The 18,550-nt window shown below is 38.5% G+C and overlaps 1 pseudogene; it reads right to left on the reverse strand.

The window, feature by feature from the left end:
• Window positions 1-2,654: 2,654 nt before the first annotated feature.
• Window positions 2,655-18,550, reverse strand: part of LOC114108405 (serine/arginine-rich splicing factor 10 pseudogene) — a 135,685-nt pseudogene continuing 119,789 nt past the window's right edge.

The raw sequence follows: 18,550 nt of genomic DNA on the forward strand, positions 1-18,550 counted from the left end.
TGTTTGTTTGTTTGTTTATAGTGGGGTATTTTCAAGTCTTCCAAGAGATTTTAAAAATTCCGCCAGGATCTAGGTGCTCCTTAAATGAATGGGGCCACTCCCAGGAGTTGAAGAGGATGTCCTATTACCTGCACTCTCTGTCCCATCATCTGTGGACCATGCCTGTCCCTTTCACCAGAAATCAGAACTAAGGAGAAGGGGTGTCCTTAAAGAGATTCTAGGAAATTTGCAAAGGAAGTGAATAATTTCCACTTGTCCTTGAATGAGACTGTGGAACTGGGGAGAGTCTGTGAAGTGAGGAAGACCTTCGAATTAGAACAGGCAGGAAGCAGAAGGGAAGGAAGACTTGGATTTGGAGGACATGTGGCCTTGTGGACATTGCTCTCCTTTTTCACTGCCTCCGGTGGCTTCATAACTGATGAGGTGGAATTTTTAAAATATGCCAGTCTTCTCTATTAATAATTCTAGTAGTGGGGCAAAACATTCACTCACTGGCACATGTTTTGAGGAAATCATGTGAGCGTCCTCTCTCAGGCATGTAATGAGCACCTGTTGCTCTTGGAGATGTGTATTAAAAGATCTGGTAACTTCCCGACAACTTCCCTTCCTCAGATCTCACTGGTCTACTGGACTGATTGCCTCAGTTCAGAAGTACGGATGCATTTATTTGCATAGGAGCTATATTTTCTATTGTGGCTTTAACAGATTTAGTAACAAAGCAGCACAGATTTTCTTACTCTGGAGGTCAGAAGTCTAAAATGGATTATCGGACATCTGATGCTTCTGGCTTGCCTTTCTCAGCTTCTAAAGGTTGCCCATATTCCTTGGTTCATGGCCATATTATCCCAACCTCCACTTTCTTCCTCACTTCTTCTCTGCTGGGCCTGCCTACTTTCCTCTCTATGAGGACACTTATGATTACAATACAGGATAACCTCTCCATCTTGAGGTCTTTAATTGATTTATATCTTCAAAATCCCTTCTGCCATACTGTGTAACATATTCACAGCTTTTGGGGATTAGGACATGGACATTTTTGGAAGCCATTATTCTGCCTGTCCTCGAAGGAACTTTCCAGGGAGGAAATGGATCCAGATAACGAACTTTGGAGATTCAGTGATATTAGAATTGTGCTCATGGATTGTGGTGGTCCAAAATAATTCCACGGATGGGAAATCATACCAAGGACCCCATAGATCACTGTTTGATGGAAAAAGAGGTATCTGCAAGGGGGCCCTAGCAGTACATGTTAGGCAAGGGTAGATCAGGGGTCTGCAATCCCCAAAACACCAGCATAAGGTCCTGCTTTGGGAATAATATTCTGGGCTCTAAGCAGAAACAAAAAGAACTACTTAGATGAGCCCCACTTGGGAGTTTATTATTGATCTGCAGCAGCAAGAGCATCCATGTGGCTTTGGAACTGTGTTTAGCAAAGGGTAGGTCTGTCTGCCTCTGTAGCTCTCTGGGGGCAACCACCAAATATGCACCAGTAGAGAATGGTCAGTGGGGAGGAAGAAGGACTTACTTAGTGGGGACAGGAGACTTCCTGCTCATGGTGCTAATGGGAGCAAGTGGTTATGTGCAGAAAGAAAAGACGACGTGAACATATTTGCATCCTGAAGTGGTGATGGGTGTAATATTAGTGCAGTGAAAAAAAAATCCATTAAATGGAGGCAAATCCAAGGTGAGAGGGCTCAAATTTCAATGTGCTACTCCTCCCAATTCAATTTGTACACAAATACCTGGTCTACTGGTCTACTGGACTGATTGCCTTAGTTCAGAAGTACAGATGCAAGAAGTAGACGCTGATCAGTAGGTTTGGAGTGGGGCCTTAGATTCTGCCTTTCTTTCTTTCTTTCTTTCTTTCTTTCTTTCTTTCTTTCTTTCTTTCTTTCTTTCTTTCTTTCCTTCCTTCCTTCCTTCCTTCCTTCCTTCCTTCCTTCTCAGATTGTGTTCAGTAGACATTTACTGAATAAAGCAATTATTGCTTATTCTTCTTCCCAATTATCCAGTACAATGCTTTGCCCATGATAAGGACTCAATAAATATTTGCTGAACATACTGACTATGAAAGGTGAGAAGAGATGGGCCCCTGTCAGATGGATGTCAAGTATAATTGGAATTTTACCTGGCAAAGACAGAGAGTGGTTAAAGAAGATGTAAACTGCATGTGGTTTACAAGTAAATAAACTCAGATGTCAACAAATCAAACAAGCAGACAGCGCTGGCACCAGAATAAACAAGGCCAAGACATGCCCATAAAGGTGTAAATAAAACTGACTTTTAAGAGATAACCAAACAAGAGTTTATATTAGACCAATTCCATTTGAGACCAACCAATAGAGGCATTGTAAGAGAATATGACTGTCTTCCTTGATATTCAGATATCTAGTTTCCAACAATATATTATGGACCTGTTATCCATGAATCAATAGAAGCTGGTTCACATTTAGGGATTAGTTTCCACACGTCCAAAGTTGAATTTCCTTTTATTTGTCCTAAAATGCTTACTTTTAAACTCAAAGGAACTTCAATTGTTCCCTGTAGTTTTGGATAATTCTTTTCAGACTAGAGTCAAAATAGTCATACAGTATTCATACTGATGGGTGACCGCTCACCCACCCTTTGGTCTTTCTTTGCTCCTTTTCCCATTCTCAGATCTTTCTTGAAGTGCAGTAAGCAGAACTGTACTGGGTATTCCAGCTGCAGTTTGGTCTATTATTGTCGGAATGGCTTTTGCTATGGCTGTAGACTTCCAGTCAAGCCTTCTGTTCCTAGGGCTATGAGATCTATATTTGTAATCAAAGACCAATTTCTTAATCTCCTCTTTTCCCAACTTCAGCTTCTAGAAGGTCTGTGTCTGTCATCATCATAGCATCCACATTCTCCCCTTTAGGCTTTCATTTGATTTGGTATCTTTCAATCCCCCTGTGCAAACTGTATTTCGATTTGACACCCACAAATCCATTTTCTGACCAAATTATGTCAAGCAGCTTCAGCATCACCAACATCCTCAAACTGAACATAAGCAAATCCTCTTGGGTGTCAAGTGTAGAAATCGAGTGGAACAGACCCATCAACTCTAGGACCCTAAGGACCAAATTCACGCCGTAAATCTTCAGAGCTGGTGTGGTAGGCTGCGTTCCCGACAAACAGAGATGTGTTGGGGGATGCTCGAGTAGCAGGACGTGAGTCTTCACCGGGGTCTCCAAAGGTGGCTTCTCAGAGATTCTGCATGTCTAATTAGCTTTCAGGGGATGCTCAGGCTGTAGACTCTGAACTGCACTTTAAGCAGCTGGGGGTTTTGAGCAGAGCAGGCTCTGTGGACCTGTGGCCTGCACAGTAACTCAGAGCTCCATGCTGAAAAAGGGCCTCTGGTTTCATGCTCTGTGGTTGCTATTTCAAAATTTCAAGTAACTTTTGAGCCAAGACCCCTCACCTTTTCATTTTGCACTGGGCTCTGCAAGCTGTACCTGATCCTGGCTTAGTGTCAGAGCTGGGTTCAAGTCTTGGTTCTGCCCCTCACTGCCGCAGTCTGGCTGGGCACAATTCAGGAGCCACTTGTCAAGCACAAACTAACTTTATTTTTAGAACACACAGGCTGCACCACAGGAGCTCTTCAGGAATTCCCTCAGAGCCCAACTGCCACCATCGGCTTCCCACAAGCCTCTCACTTCCCCCCACTCCTCCTGCTCTTGAGGCCTATTGGCTGAATCGCATGGGCAGAGCCAAAAAAAGTCCCCCAATGAGCAGCTCTGTGGTCTGAAAGGGCGGAGAAACAGCCCAATGAGCATAACCCCAGAGGAGCCAATCAGTTGGCAGCTGGAAGTTTGCTGGGGCCAGTTGTGAGCCAATCATCAGCTGGCAGCTGGAAGTTTGCTGGGGCCCCTTGGGCTGTGGCTCTCAACACCTCACAAATGTGATGTGCTAGAGAAAAGGTCCTTAGTTCCCATGTATCTCATTTCCTTTGATCATAAATAAGGCAAATTGTTCCTGCGGAAGTCTACATGAGATGACAAGCAGCCACTGATATCACCCCAGCAGATACTGTCCTCATTTCCAGCAATTGCTACCGACTGCTAATTTGTGCCAATACTACACTATTATCATTACTATTTTTTTTCTACTTAATTCTTAATAATAATTTCCTCTTTAATCTCATTTAATTGGTATTAAAGCCTTGCGGTTACTTTTGTTTTAACCATGGTCTGGCGCCATTGGACTCTTAACGGAAATGGGAGGGACTTTTCAAAGAGAAACTATGTGTACCCTGAGGCCCAGCCATTTCCTTAGAACAGCATTCATCCTCTGTTCTTTCTAGATGTGTGCCTCAAATCTGTGCCAGACTGGTCATACCATCAGATGTCATAAATTTCCCTTGAAATATGCTGCCTGCAGATTGAGCCTTCTCTGGCTAGGTAAATACAGAAGGTCCCAGAGTCTAAGCAAGAGGGTATAAGTCAGAACCTAGAAACTCCAAATGAATGAATAAATAAAATTGTGTGTGATAAATTATTTTTTTTTCCTTTTACAAAACAGAAATGAATACAAAATAAAGCATAAATCAGATGTTGTGGTGCACACCTGTAATCCCAGAGACTCATGAGGCTGGGACAGGAAGATCACAAGTGAGAGGCCAGACTTATCAACTTAGTAAGACTTGGTCTCAAAGTAAAATAAATAATTGAATATAAAAAATAAAGCTTAAGGAGAGTGAAATCAAAAGTGCAAAGAACTTTTGTCAACAATATGCTGAGGAACCATGCATGGATGAACTCAATGTCTGGCTATAATTTCACCCAATTCTTTTTTGATTCTGATGTTTTTGGAGCGATTCTCCTGTGGAAAAGCACCAAGCACCCATTCTTCTCAAGTGCTGCCCTCGGTGTAGTGAATAGGATGGCGTCTAGTGATTCTGTCATCTCAAACACTTTCATGAAGAACAACAAATCTGGAGGGAAGCAAATTGTTCACAATCTTGGCTGTATCTTGGAATCACTTGGGGGCACTTATGAAACATACCCCTGATTGGAGTGTACCTAAAGATTTTCATTGATTGGGAAAAATCCGTCCGATATTATCCCTCTTTAGAATCTTCTCTGCTGGGTACAAAGTACAGCCAAGTTTTTAACCGACAAAAGTATAATAACCTGAGCCAATATGTGATCTTCAGAGCTTGGTTACAAAGAGCACAAAGGATGGACTCATTGCCTCGGTTGAAATCCCCAGATAGCCCCTTACTGCCTGTGTGACTGTCAATTTACCTAACTTCTCTGTGCTACAGAGTTTCTTCCTTATTTAAATGGGGGGGGGGGGGGGCGGGGTAAGATTGCCTCCTTCATAGGGCAATTGAGAGAATTAAATGAGTTTTTATCTTTAAAGCACTTCAGACAACGTCTGGCACATAGTAAGCACTGGCAAGCTTTTGATGGTTAAATATGCTTTACACACGGTAAAACGTAATATGTGATTTATAAGGAAGACATACAATTATCTTAAGATATTTTGCTAATTATTTAGATTAAATGATTTAAGCAATTTGTGCAGTTTAGCTTATTTTCTGATTCTAATTTTGATGACTTTCTTTGAGCTAGTTTTCCTCCTCCCTCTGATTCCCAAATTGCCTGTATTAGGGGAGAGAGAGAGAGAGAGAGAGAGAGAGAGAAATGTCAAATGTTCTTTGGACCTCCTGGCAGATTTTATTGCTAACAAGTCCGTCCAATTAGAGCTAATTAGCAAATGTATATTTTTCTTTTGCACAGTAGTGTATAGAAGAGCTCCTCTTCATTAGCAAGGCTTAAGTTGCAAAGTACTGAGATCCTTGCAGACAAACCCACAGCAGTGGGAGCCACAGGATGATGCAGTTGGAATGCAGTTCCTGCATCTGGATGGGGCTCTGGGGGGAGCCTGTAAACACTGGGATCAAGTTAGTTACTTCAGAGTAGCAGTTCTCAAAGTGTGGTCTCTGGACTAGCAGCATCAGCATTCCCTGGGAATTTGTTAGAAATGCATATATGGGGCCCCGCCCCAGGCCTACTGAATCAGAAAGTTTTGAGGTAGGGCTCAGAATTCTGTTTGACTCCCCTGTTGCTAAAGTTTGACAATCTACACTCTAGAATATTTTCTTCAAATCTAAAAGTAATCACTTCTGTTTTTCAAGTAAGCTTTTAAAAATTGTGGCATAAACCAGAACTATTTTAACTTCAATTAAAAATATCAGTTGATGATTCATTTGACATATTTTGGAAATTTCTAGTTACTTTATCATCAGGCTTCTTTAAAATCTGCCAATAGAACTTAATTATAATTAATGTATATTATTATAATTTATTATATCCTAAGTCTTCCTTCCTAATGATAAAATCCTGTTTTATTTACTTCTCTTTCCCCACTTTTAGCTGTTTTTATTAATTTTGAGTGATTTATGAGTCATCAACATAATTTTGTTATGTTTTATTGATTTGTTTCATTTATGTTCCAGGTAAGAGATTTGTTTTAGTATTCTTTAGTTGTTAATGGACCTTTATTTTATTTATTTATATGTGGTGCCGAGAATTGAACCCAGTGCCTCATTCAAGCTAGGCAAGCGCTCTACTACTGAGCCACAACCCCAGCCCCCCATCAAGAGATTTTAAATAGCCTATAAATAACCTTTTACCAATTTGATTGACACTTAGAAATCATTAATAGCTTAAAAAAAAGCAGAATAGTGTGAGATGGATTGTTTTATTATGAGCTATGCAGTGATACATATTTTATGATTTTACTCAATATTAAGAATTTAAATAGGTAGTCATGAGACAATACAATTATGCAAAATAGGTTAGTTATAAAAATATTGAATCTTACACAATGAGTTTTCCATTATAATATTGTTTTTCCTTTTTTAACAAAAACAATATAAAATACATCTTTTTAATAAAAGGACAAATCTCAGAATAAATGTCCAGAAGTAATAACTGAACTTTTTATAATTCCAGTCCTGACTGAAATGTTTTGCTGTTAAGTTTGTTTCCTTTTAAAGAAAATTAAAGAGTATTATATGATTAATGGATGTTTATACATCGATATCTTAATGATTTTTGAGATTTAAATAAAAATAATCCATCTTTAAAAGCTTCAGCATGATTTTATATGATTGACATAAGCTGCAATTTTTGACTTTTATGGTTTCCAGCAATGAATTTCTTTATAATGCCTCAATATATGCATATAGACTGGCCTAGACATTTTAATATATAGGATATCTTCCACATATCATGAAACTGACCTCTCTGGAGTTCTGGGAAGAATTATATGCCCCAAAATTTAGTTTGATTGTTTCCAAAGGATTCTGTGACTTTTGGCAAATTTATTCAGTCCTTCGGTTGGTGGTCTTCTGTGATGGATGTAACCACTTTCTGTTTCTATAATGTTTGATAGTTTTCTAAGCGCTTTCAGATAGATCCACTGAACAATCTCAAGAGACTAGCAGGACAGGTATTACTCTTCCTTCTTGCCATTTGAAAAAGACAGAGATGGAAAAATTGGATCTTTTCTTTGGAGCTGGGACTGTAACAGGAGCATCTGGTGCAGAAAAGATTTTCTCTTTCCCACAACTCTGGCTGCACCACTACATTCCCTCCAAATCAGAAGCAGCTCCCTAATGCTTCAGGAAACATAATTTCATAGGACAGAAGGCAGAAAATCCACAGCAAAAGTTTTCCATTAATTGAGAGGCAAGAGTGAGAAATAGAAGCTTTTTTTTTTTTTTTTTTTGGAAATAGTTACAAACTTCTGTTTTCAATCTCTATTTTTTTTTTGTAACCTATCCTTCCCATGTATGAGCATTAATCAAATGATCTTTGGCTCACTGATAAATAATATTAAAGAAAATAGAATCTCCTCAACTTGGTTCGAGGTCCCAGATATGAGAACATTTTTCATGTGAGAGAAGAGAATTCTAGACAAAGAGAAATATAGAAGATCAGTCAAGGTGTTAGGTGGGAGTTCAGGGATGCCAAGATGGCAGAGGCAGGATATAAGAAAGATGTAACTGGAGGACAAGACAGGGAGAGCAATCATCACGTCACCGTTTATGAAAAGTCCTGTTATCATGACAACTCCCACCCTAGATTCCGTATTCTAAAATGACCAATGTTGGTAAAGTGGGTAAGTATTCTAATTTGTTTTTTTTTAAAGAAACCAATGGGGGAACATTGGACAATATTCTAATCAGGTATCATAAAGTAATCCATAGAAGCAAATGGGTAAAGTCTTCAATCTGGTCCATACAGGAAAGAGAAGGCCTCATGGCTCACACTAATTTCCAGACACTGGGACCTTAAGCTTCTTTTTCTGGCTTGGCCCAGGTGTTCTACGTTATGGAATGCTATTTCCACCTTTATCTTCAATAAATCTGTACTTTGTCTTTTACTTGTGTGTTTACTTGCTCAGTTCTTTGCTCTGGACCTGGATCTCAACTGGACACCCTGATGATAACAGAGGTAGGGATTGAAATAGAAGATGGGAGGTCCTAGGGACAGCAAGTTCTGTCTTCTATCCAGAGTCTGTAGACTCTGAGAACAAATTGATAAAATCATAGGCTTAGAATGGAGGTTCATAGTGAGTGAGTGGAGGAAGTATCTTGATTAAGAGTCCAACTTGTGCCAGGTGCAGTGGTGCATGCCTGTAATCCCAGTAACTTGCAAATTCAAGGCCAGCCTGGGCAATTTAGTGAGACATGCTGTCTCAAAATTTAAGAAAAGAAAAAAAAAATGGCTGAAGTTGTTGTTCAGTGGTAGAGCTCTCCTGGATTCAATCCCTACTGCCACACACACACACACACACACACACACACACAAAAGCCCAACTTTGGGGGGCAGACTGTCTGGGTATGAAATCTGTCTGAAGCACATCCTTGCTTGCATCTTACTTACGTTACTCTCTTTAGGTCTCTGGGTCTTCATCTTTAATATGGGCATAAGAACCAGGGATGTTATGGAATCAATATTTACCCATCCCTGAGGATAAACCGTGCACATCTTTTCCTAACTGGACACTCAATGCTACAATACTGTCAGCTTGAAATGGGCCGTAGTGTGAATATTTTCACTAGGGAAGTTAGCAAAAACTGCAGAGCAGGGCTGTTTTTTCTCTTTACATATTTCTACACATTCACTTATGGAAATCTGAAATTCTGCATTGAGAATAACTATTTCTCCACGTTTGTTGATAGCATAAATTAAAATGACTAGTGTCACTATGTCATTGACTGGAACATAAGAGGAGGAGTTAAATCAATGGTGCCACACATACACACACACACACACACACACACACACACAAAAGCCCAACATTTGGGGGCAGACTGCCTGGGTATGAAATCTGGCTCTAGCACTAGCACATCATTGCTTGCATCTTACTAAATCAATGGGAGATGCTGATTTTAATAGTACAAATAGTCACAGCCATAGTCCCATAGTCAGTCTCTCTCTCTCTCTCTCTCTCTCTCTCTCTCTCTCTCTCTCTCTATATATATATATATATATATATATATATATATATATATTGAATTCAATCCCCAAAATTATATATATATATATATAATTTTGGGGATTGAATTCAGGGACCTGGCATGCTAGACAATTGCTCTATCACTGAGTTATACCCCAGCCCCCTCTTTCTCTTTACTCAGACTTTAGAGTCAGGTTCTAACTCCACTTCTGTGGACTTCGGGCCAGTTTACTTACCCTTCTTTACCTGGACTTCAACTTTTTACAGAGGGATGTGCAGTGTCAATTCCCTGTTTTTCTCTGTTCCCTGAAGAATCCACTTAACCTCCCTGAATATTCCAACATTTTTTCCTATGGCAATTTCAATAAGAACATCCATGAGCACACACACAAAACTTCCAAACAAAACCATCCTATAATTTTACTTGGCCTATTTGGATCTGACATCATAACTTCTAGTTCTTAGCTCTTGAGCCCATAGTTCACATTAAGGCAGACCTCATCTGACAGCTGGGAGCTCCCCTCCACTCCCAGGGCCCTACTAGAGTCATTTTCTGGACTTTGTTCTCATTTCTGTTCAAGTGACTTCTGTTTCAAAGTAACTGAGGTAAACCAGAAGTCGAAAAGAGGAGAAATTCTCTTTCCCTTCAAATTAAGTAAAGGAAAACCATAGGATCTAAAATTCCAAAAAACTGAGCCAAATTATGAACTACAAAGACCTGGATATGTTCCCCAAATATCCAGAAGTCAAAGAGAATTTCCAGGCATGTCAGATCTGGAAGGGACCTTCAATGTGATCTCATATAATACTATCCTTTAGCAGATGAGGAAAGGGATGCCTGAGACCCTTTAAGTCACCTGCCCAAGGGCACACAGCTGGCTGGAGTCTCCAGCAGAAGAGAGGCTTGGGTGTTTTTCCATTGCATTACAGTGTGGAGGATGCTAATCCATTTTTCAAACCCCAGGGTATCAGCATCAAAGCAAATTCAATCTGACCTCAGGGGTTATCTTTTGTAAACATCTACTAATTGGTTTTGCCAGCCTGAGACCTTTATGGTCTTTCTGTCTAATTTCCCTTGTTCAGTGCATTTCTTCCTCTATAAAAATATCCATCTTTCCTCCCTGTCACATAGATGCACTCTCAGGACACTTCCTTTCGGCTCCTCCCTCCACAGAGGACATAAAGCTGTCAGCTCCACCAGTGACAAGAGCCAGGCACACAGCTAGTCTTTTGTCTCTTTCAAAGAGGAACTTCTGTGGGTGTGCCACAGGATGGCTCTCACTGGAAGTTCAGGACCCACAGCAGGGACATGGTGCTGATTCTGTTGGTCTTATAGGGGTGGGATCCTTCTCAGAATGGACCACAACTCCCTCTGCTGCTTATTCTTATATCTAGGTCTGTGTTCCAGAAGGCAATTGGTGAGAAATTCTCAGGCCCTTCCAACAATTTTCGAAATAAGTCGGAACAGTAATTTGCCATTCTGGGACGACTTTATGTCCGTATAAAACTGTTCACCTCCCAAGAAATTAACACTGGGATAAGATGGCCTCCTATTAGTGTGAGTGGATTCCCCTTCCTTTGGGTGAATGAAAATTATTATATTTTTAAATTAAAGCAATGCGGTGTTGACGTGTACACCATAATAGAAAACAGCATTTGAATAACCAAGTGCTATTGCAAAATATTCAGAACCAATCAATAGTTCTCCAACTTGAGCAAGTTTCAGATTCACATGGAGCCCTTAGTCAAACTCAGATTTGCTGGGTTTCAACCCCTAGAATGTCTGATTAGCAGGTCTGGGTTAGAATCCAAGAATCTAACTGCTTGAGTTCCCAGGTATGTTGATGCTATTGGTCTGGGGACCACACTTGGAGAACCACTGTTCTAAAACTTAGGGCTAGTTTTCCTCATGGCACTAATTTGCCTTCCTAGGTATTGAATCTATGCATTTGGTCTCCTTTGTCCATGAGCTTCCATGATTGAGCTATTTGGTCCACACAGAGGATATACAACACAGCTGCTTCTAATTTCTGGGCAGGCAATGTGCTTCTGACTTTGGACAGGGCTGAGGGTGGGAGTGAATTCTAGAGAGCACTTTTCAGCTCAGCCTTGGCCTGAGGACAGGCCGCATGGTCTGCAGGGGTCAGACTCATGGGTCAGAGAAGGGCCTTCATCTGTGAAGATTCCATAGCAAGAGCCATGTTTTACTGTGGATCGTTTAGTTTCTACTTGAAGGCGTGTTCCCCAAGGAAGAAAACGCTGGCTCTGAACTCACCAGGGAATCTGAGCTACCAGATATCACAGCATGGAAGAACAAAAATCAATGCTACTTAAATGATGGGCAACATATTATAGTGGAAAGTTTGTGGTTTTTCAAAATCCAAAGACCAGAGTTTCTCTATTAGTTCCACAGCTCACCATCCATATGACTCAAAGGAGTCAATTTACGTCTTTTCAGTCTCATTGTGGAAAAAAGGCAAAACTTTCAATCCAACAACAGGGTGGATGGAAAGGTCAGCAATTATGTATATACAAACATCACACCAAAGGTGAGGATCTGGTATGGACTTCCGGAGGTCAGTTTGCAAGCTAAGATAATGGGCAGGAAGGCAAGTAATCATAGGTGTGCAGCCTTAATCCAGTCTCAGCATTTCTGCTCTATTTGGGGCCTTGGGGGCAGTGCTAAGCCAGGGGACTCTATCAGTGTTCTACATAAAAATAGGATTGATAAAATATATACCAGGGGATTTACTAGATTAGCTCACACAATCTCTGAGACTGAAAAATTCTACAATGGCGGGCTGTAATCGGATAGAGTGGTTCAGTCCAAGAAGTCGGGAGCCTCAGGAGTAAGTGGCCTGAGATTGCAGCCCTTAGTCCAAGGTTGAAGGCCTGGGAGCCCCAGGAGGGTCACTGGTGCAAGTTCTAGAGTCAAAATGTCAAAGAATTTAGGGTCTGATGTTCAAGATGGCAAAAGAAGGAACAGAGAGAGGTAGGGGTTGCGGGGGAGAGATTGATTCTCCTTCCTTTTTCCTTTCTGTTTCATCAGGGTTCCTAGACAACTGGATGGTGCCTGACCATCCAAGTGGCTCTTCCCCATGCCATTATTTTTTTCTGGAAACATCCTCACAGACACATTCATAATGAATGATTTCATATAACATAATCCAATCCAGCCAAAATTAATCATCATAGGGACTTACACAATATGTGGATTGCCAAGTGGATGATGAGAAAGATCATATATCATACACCTTGAAACATCCTTATAATTCAACGACAAGCACATACTCTTGAGAAAGATAAATCAACAAAACACACACACGCACACCCCTCCAAACAAAACAAAAATCTCCAAACCTACTGCTGTTCATTTTCACAAATTACCCCATCATTCCTTCTTCAATAAGTTATTAAAATTTTGAATGATCATCTATTCTCTTTTTATGACAAATGGGCCAGGTCCACAACTTTGTCGACATAACTTTTCATCATCTCTCAGGCAACTCAGTCCTTGTAAATTCTTACACTGGAAATTTGTAAACATTCAATAAATAGTAATTTTTAAATTTTTATTTTGAGAATATATATTAAAAAAAACAGACCATGACTATCATCCTTCCCTCTTTTCTAGGAGCTTCTCTTAAAACAATTCATACCTAGTATACTAACGTTGCCTTCTCAAACTGGTACAAATAGACCTATCTAAAAGTGTTGTGGTATTGGACACATTGAGAGAATAAGTGTCAGAAGCCACAGGACTATAAGACGTAGCAGAAAATGATCCAGATGAATTCATGATTGCTTTTTCTATTTCTATGAGGAATGTCATTGGGATTTTGATCAGAATTGCATTAAATCTGCTTTTGGTAGTATGGTCATTTTGATAATATTAATTCTGCCGATCCAAGAGCAAGGTAGATCTTTCCATCTTCTAAGGTCTTCTTTGATTTCTTTCTTTAGAGTTCTGTAGTTTTCATTGTATAGATTTTTCACCTCTTTTGTTGATTCCCAAGTATCTTATTTTTTTTGAGGTTATTGTAAATAGTTTTCCTCATTTCCTTTTCAGAGGATTTGTCACTGATATACAGAAATGCCTTTGATTTATGGGTGTTGGTTTTATATTCTGCTACTTTGCTGAATTCATTTGCTAGTTCTAGAAGTTCTCTGGTGGAGCTTTTTGGTCTTCTAGGTATAGAATCATATCATCAGCAAATAGTGCTAATTTAAGTTCTTCTTTTCCTATACATATCCCTTTGATTTCTTTCATCTGTCTAATTGCTCTGGCCAGTATTTCAAGAGCGATGTTGAATAGAAGTGGTGAAAGAGGGCATCCCTACCTTGTTCCAGTTTTTAGAGGGAATGCCTTTAATTTTTCTCCATTTAGAATGATGTTGGCCTGAGGCTTAGCATAGATAGCCTTTACGATGTTGAGATATGTTCCCGTTATCCCTAGTTTTTCTAGTGTTTTGAACATGCAAAGGTGCTGTATTTAGTCCAATGCCTTTTCTCCATCCACTGAAATGATCCATTACTGAAACTGTTGAAAATGAAAAGGAAAAAAGCAAACCTTAAAGAGAGCTGGAGTGGAGCAGAATTATACACAGAAAAATAAAGATAAACTTAACAGTAGACTTCTCATCAGGAAGTATGACAACAAGAAGTTGATGGAACACCATCTTTACTGAAAAATACAACAAAATCAACCAACCTTCAAAAATAAAGATGAAATAGGGATTCATTTTTTTTTTCTTTTTGACACTCAAATGCTAACAAACCATGTTATACTGCAAAGACCATTAAAGAAAGTACTTTAGGCAAAAAGGAGCGTGATGGATGGAAATTTGAGTCTATTTAAATAAAGTAAGAGTGTTGAAGTATATAATTGTCCTATTGTCACAGGAGGGTGGGGAGCTGAAACTCCAAACCTCAGTTCTTGTGTCCTGATAGAAGAAAGTTTAAGGTCAGGCACAAAATGTCTAGCAAGAGAATTTCATGATGAGTATAAGTAAAGTAAGGATCAAGTAAAGACCACTCTCAAGAGAAAAAGAAAGGATCATCTCTGAGCAAAGAATGACAAAGAAAATGATGTCACTTCCTGATTTATTAATATTTGATGTTTACCAGGAGACTTCAGTGACACCTTCTGCTGTCATTATCATTCAGATGTTTAACTTCTCCTTCATGTCTGTCAGGGGAGTTTTGACCCTAGTTGGTCCTCCCCAGAACATTCATGATGACCATCTTATTCCAGAGGGGCTTCATTACAAATCAATCCTATGTTAATGCAAGTGACCTGGCAGACTTCATCTTACTGTGCACCTGGGCTATTAATGAAATATCCCTTTTAAAATACATTTAGAAATTCTAGGGCCATTATTCTGAACTTCACAGTGACCTCAGCAGACCCTGTCAGGAGTTATCGCCATTGATCTTTCTTTCTTGATATATTTCTTAATTAGAAATCTTTGTTTCCACATGTTTGTTCTCAGGGTTAGTATACCTGTTATTCTACAGTTATTTGATGGCTCATTAAAGGCAATTCAAAGAAACCCTGTGACCTTGCCATGTTATTGGTTCACATTTCACTTCTCATTGCTAACTACTACCTACCCGTATGGTTTGAATGTCCCCTCTGAAACTCAGGGTGAAATTTCATTGACATTTGAACAGTATGAAGAAGTGGGATCTTTAAGAAGTGATTAGGTCATGAGGGCACCAAGAATGGATTAATGCCTTTATCTCTAAAATGGGTTCCACAAGAAAGGATGAATTTGACCTGATCTCCTCTTTCCACCACATGTGATAGGACACATTACAAAAACCCACTGTTTGTGGTTGACTCACAGTTTGACTCCCCAACCTCCAGAACTGTCAGCCAAATAAACCTCTAGAGTTTGTAATTTACTTAGTCTGTGGAATTTTGTTAAAGCAGGTAATTATGAGTCATTTATTCTTATATTTCATCTTTTTCAAAGATAATTAATGTGAAATAACAACAAAATGAAGTCTATAAAGTGCAAATGAGCAAAAATTGAAAAGAGCCAAAAGATAAGCAGTCTTCAATGTATTCACAACCTTAAAAATGCACTTATGAATAATTCAGGAATCAAGAAGTCTTAAGAAAATTAAAATTAGGGAATACATTTAGACTTGAATATACTTAAGCTTGAGGAATACAGATAAAATGATACTTTACAGGGAAGTGAACAGGTTGATGCATAGAAAATATTACTGGAAGTTTGTGAGCAGAGGATATAACTCAAGTCCCCGAGTAAAACAAAAACACAAAAAAGAAAGACTAAACTCATAGACTAGAAGCACAATAATAAACATAGTATAAATTATGGAAATATAAAATAACAAAAACCGAAAAGGATCAATTAAAACAAACCAAAAATAAACAAAAAAAATAAACTCATTTCTGGAAAAAAAGTTTTGGAAGAGTGAATGTGTACTGTTTCCTTGTAATATATACTGAAGTCAGGGAATGTGACACTTCCAACTTTGTTTTTCTCAACATCAGTTGGGTTGTTAGGGGCCCTTTATGGTTCCATATGAATTTTAGGATTGTTTTTTCCATTTCTGTAAAAAACATCTTTGGGATTTTGAAAGGAATTACACTGGATCTGTGCATGTCTTTGGGTAGTATGGTCATTTTAACAGTATTAATTTTTCCAGTCTATGAACCAAAGATGTTTTTCATTTGTTGTGTCTCATTTAACTTATTTAGTGCTTATTGCTTTTTGATGAAAAAGTTTTTACCTCCTTGGGTAAGTTCCTAAGTATTTTGGTGTTATTTATAAGTAGAATTGTTTTTTTTAATTTCCCTTTCAGTTGTGGTTGGTACCTAGAATGCAATTAATTTTGGTATGTGTCTTTTACATCCTTCAACTTTACTGAATTCATAAGTTATTTCTTACATTTTTTAATGGACTCCTTAGGGTTTTCTACATATAAGATCATGTTGTCTATAAAGGAATAATTTTATTTCTTCAAGTTGTTTATTATTATTATTATTATTATTATTATTATTATTATTATTATTACCTAACTATCTTTTTCTTGCCCAATTGCTCTAGCTAGAAATTACAGTATTAAGTGGAAAAGAAGTGACATCACGACCTTGTTGTAGATCTGCAAGTTTTTCACTACTGAGCCTGATGTTGGCTGTGGTGCTTTCATATATGGCTTATATTATGTTAATTTGCTTTTTTTCTATTTATTGTTTTTATTATAAAATAAAGTTGGATTTTTGTCCAATGCTTTTCTGCCTCTATTGAGGCAATTATGTGAGTTTGACCCTGACTCATTTAATGCCTTATATTATACAGGTTGATGTATACATACTGAAATGCCCTTGCATCCCAACAGTATAAAGTTTTCTGTAAAAATGAAAAATAGAATCACCATAGAATTTAGCAATAACACTTCTACATATAATATATATGTATATTTATATATATACACATATGCATGTGTATATACCTATATATACCTATGTGTATATTGAAATTAGGATCTTGAGATATCTGTACTCCCATTCTTTAGGGGGAATCCTTATTCACTAATAGTTTACAATAGTGAACTATTTCAAATACTGTCTGAACTATTTCAAACATAGATGTTGTTATGATGTGAATTGGGGGTGTAGCTTTGGGGTGTATATTTGTATCTGGCAAGTGGAGACCTCTCTCTCTCTCTCTGCTTGCTGATCATCATGTGAGCTGCTTCCCTCTGCCACTTCCACCATGAGGTTCTGCCTCATGTGGAGCCCTGAGGAATGGAGCCGGCTTTCCATCGACTAAGACCTCTGAAACCTCGAGCCTTCGTATAAACTGTTCCTCCCCCATAGTAGTTCTGGTCAGGTCCCTTTGTCACAGAAGCAAAAAAAAAAAAAAAAAAAAAAAAAAAAAAAAAAAGATGACTAAAACAGAGTATTGAAAGGAATATAATACCTAGAGAGTATTATATAGATTTAGAGAATGTGAACATTTTGCCATTTGCTTCGGATCTCTTTTAAAATAAATAGAATAAAGATAAACATTAAATCCCTACTGAGCTCCCTCCATCCCTCCCCACCTCACACCTAGAGATTGTCACCCTTCCAGTTGATGGACATAGTTTCCTACCTAATGAACCCCTCTTCAGAGGCTCATATCCTGATTCCGGCTCATGTTTCTGTATGTGTGTGTGTGTGTGTGTGTATAAAAAAATTAAAAAATTAAATATACACAAAATATATCATATATGCACAATTCCCATGCATATGCTAACTTACAAGGTAAAAGAGACTTGATCCTTGGTAAACAAATGTGGTCAAATTAAAGAATCTTGAGTTGAGGACATATTTTGGATTATTCCGAGGGACTCACTGTAATTACAAGGGTCTTTATAAAGGAAAGAAGGCATCAAGGGAATCCAAGTGAGAAGAGGATGTGTGGGGATGGAAATCAGAGGTAGGAGCACTGCGCCTGCAAGTCAAGGTGTGTGGATAACCTCTAGAAGCTGGAACATGCAAGGGAATGGGTTCTACTCTAGAACCTCCAGAAGGAACCCAGGGCTCATAACCCATTCTAGACATCTGACTTCTAGAACTGTAAGAGGATAAATCTGCTTTGCTTTAAGCCATCAAATAGAGTCATTAAAATGGCTTTTTTTATCAGTGGTTAAAAGATGAATAGCTTCTAATAATGTTGAAGTATATGCTAGCCATATAGAAAAAATAAATCTAAATCATCACCTCATTCTTTAAACCAAATTCAGATGTATTAAAAATTAAGGTGATTTAAAAAAATCTATATCCACAGAAGAAAAAAAATGAAATATTTAAAAATAACCCTGATGCCACAAAGACTTTTTTGTAACCAAAAAGAGGCCCATTAGCTGATAACATAAATAAAAAAGATCTGTGAAGTTGTATACATAGTCAACAATGTTCACAAATGAAAATTTCATAGGCAAAGTAATAAGGCAATCAACTCCTAAAACAAACAAATGAACAAACAAACAAAACAAAACAAAACAAAACTATTGCAGCAAATTATCCTAATTT

The sequence above is a fragment of the Marmota flaviventris genome, chromosome 17 (assembly GCF_047511675.1).
Source record: "Marmota flaviventris isolate mMarFla1 chromosome 17, mMarFla1.hap1, whole genome shotgun sequence".
NCBI classification, from domain to species: domain Eukaryota; kingdom Metazoa; phylum Chordata; class Mammalia; order Rodentia; family Sciuridae; genus Marmota; species Marmota flaviventris.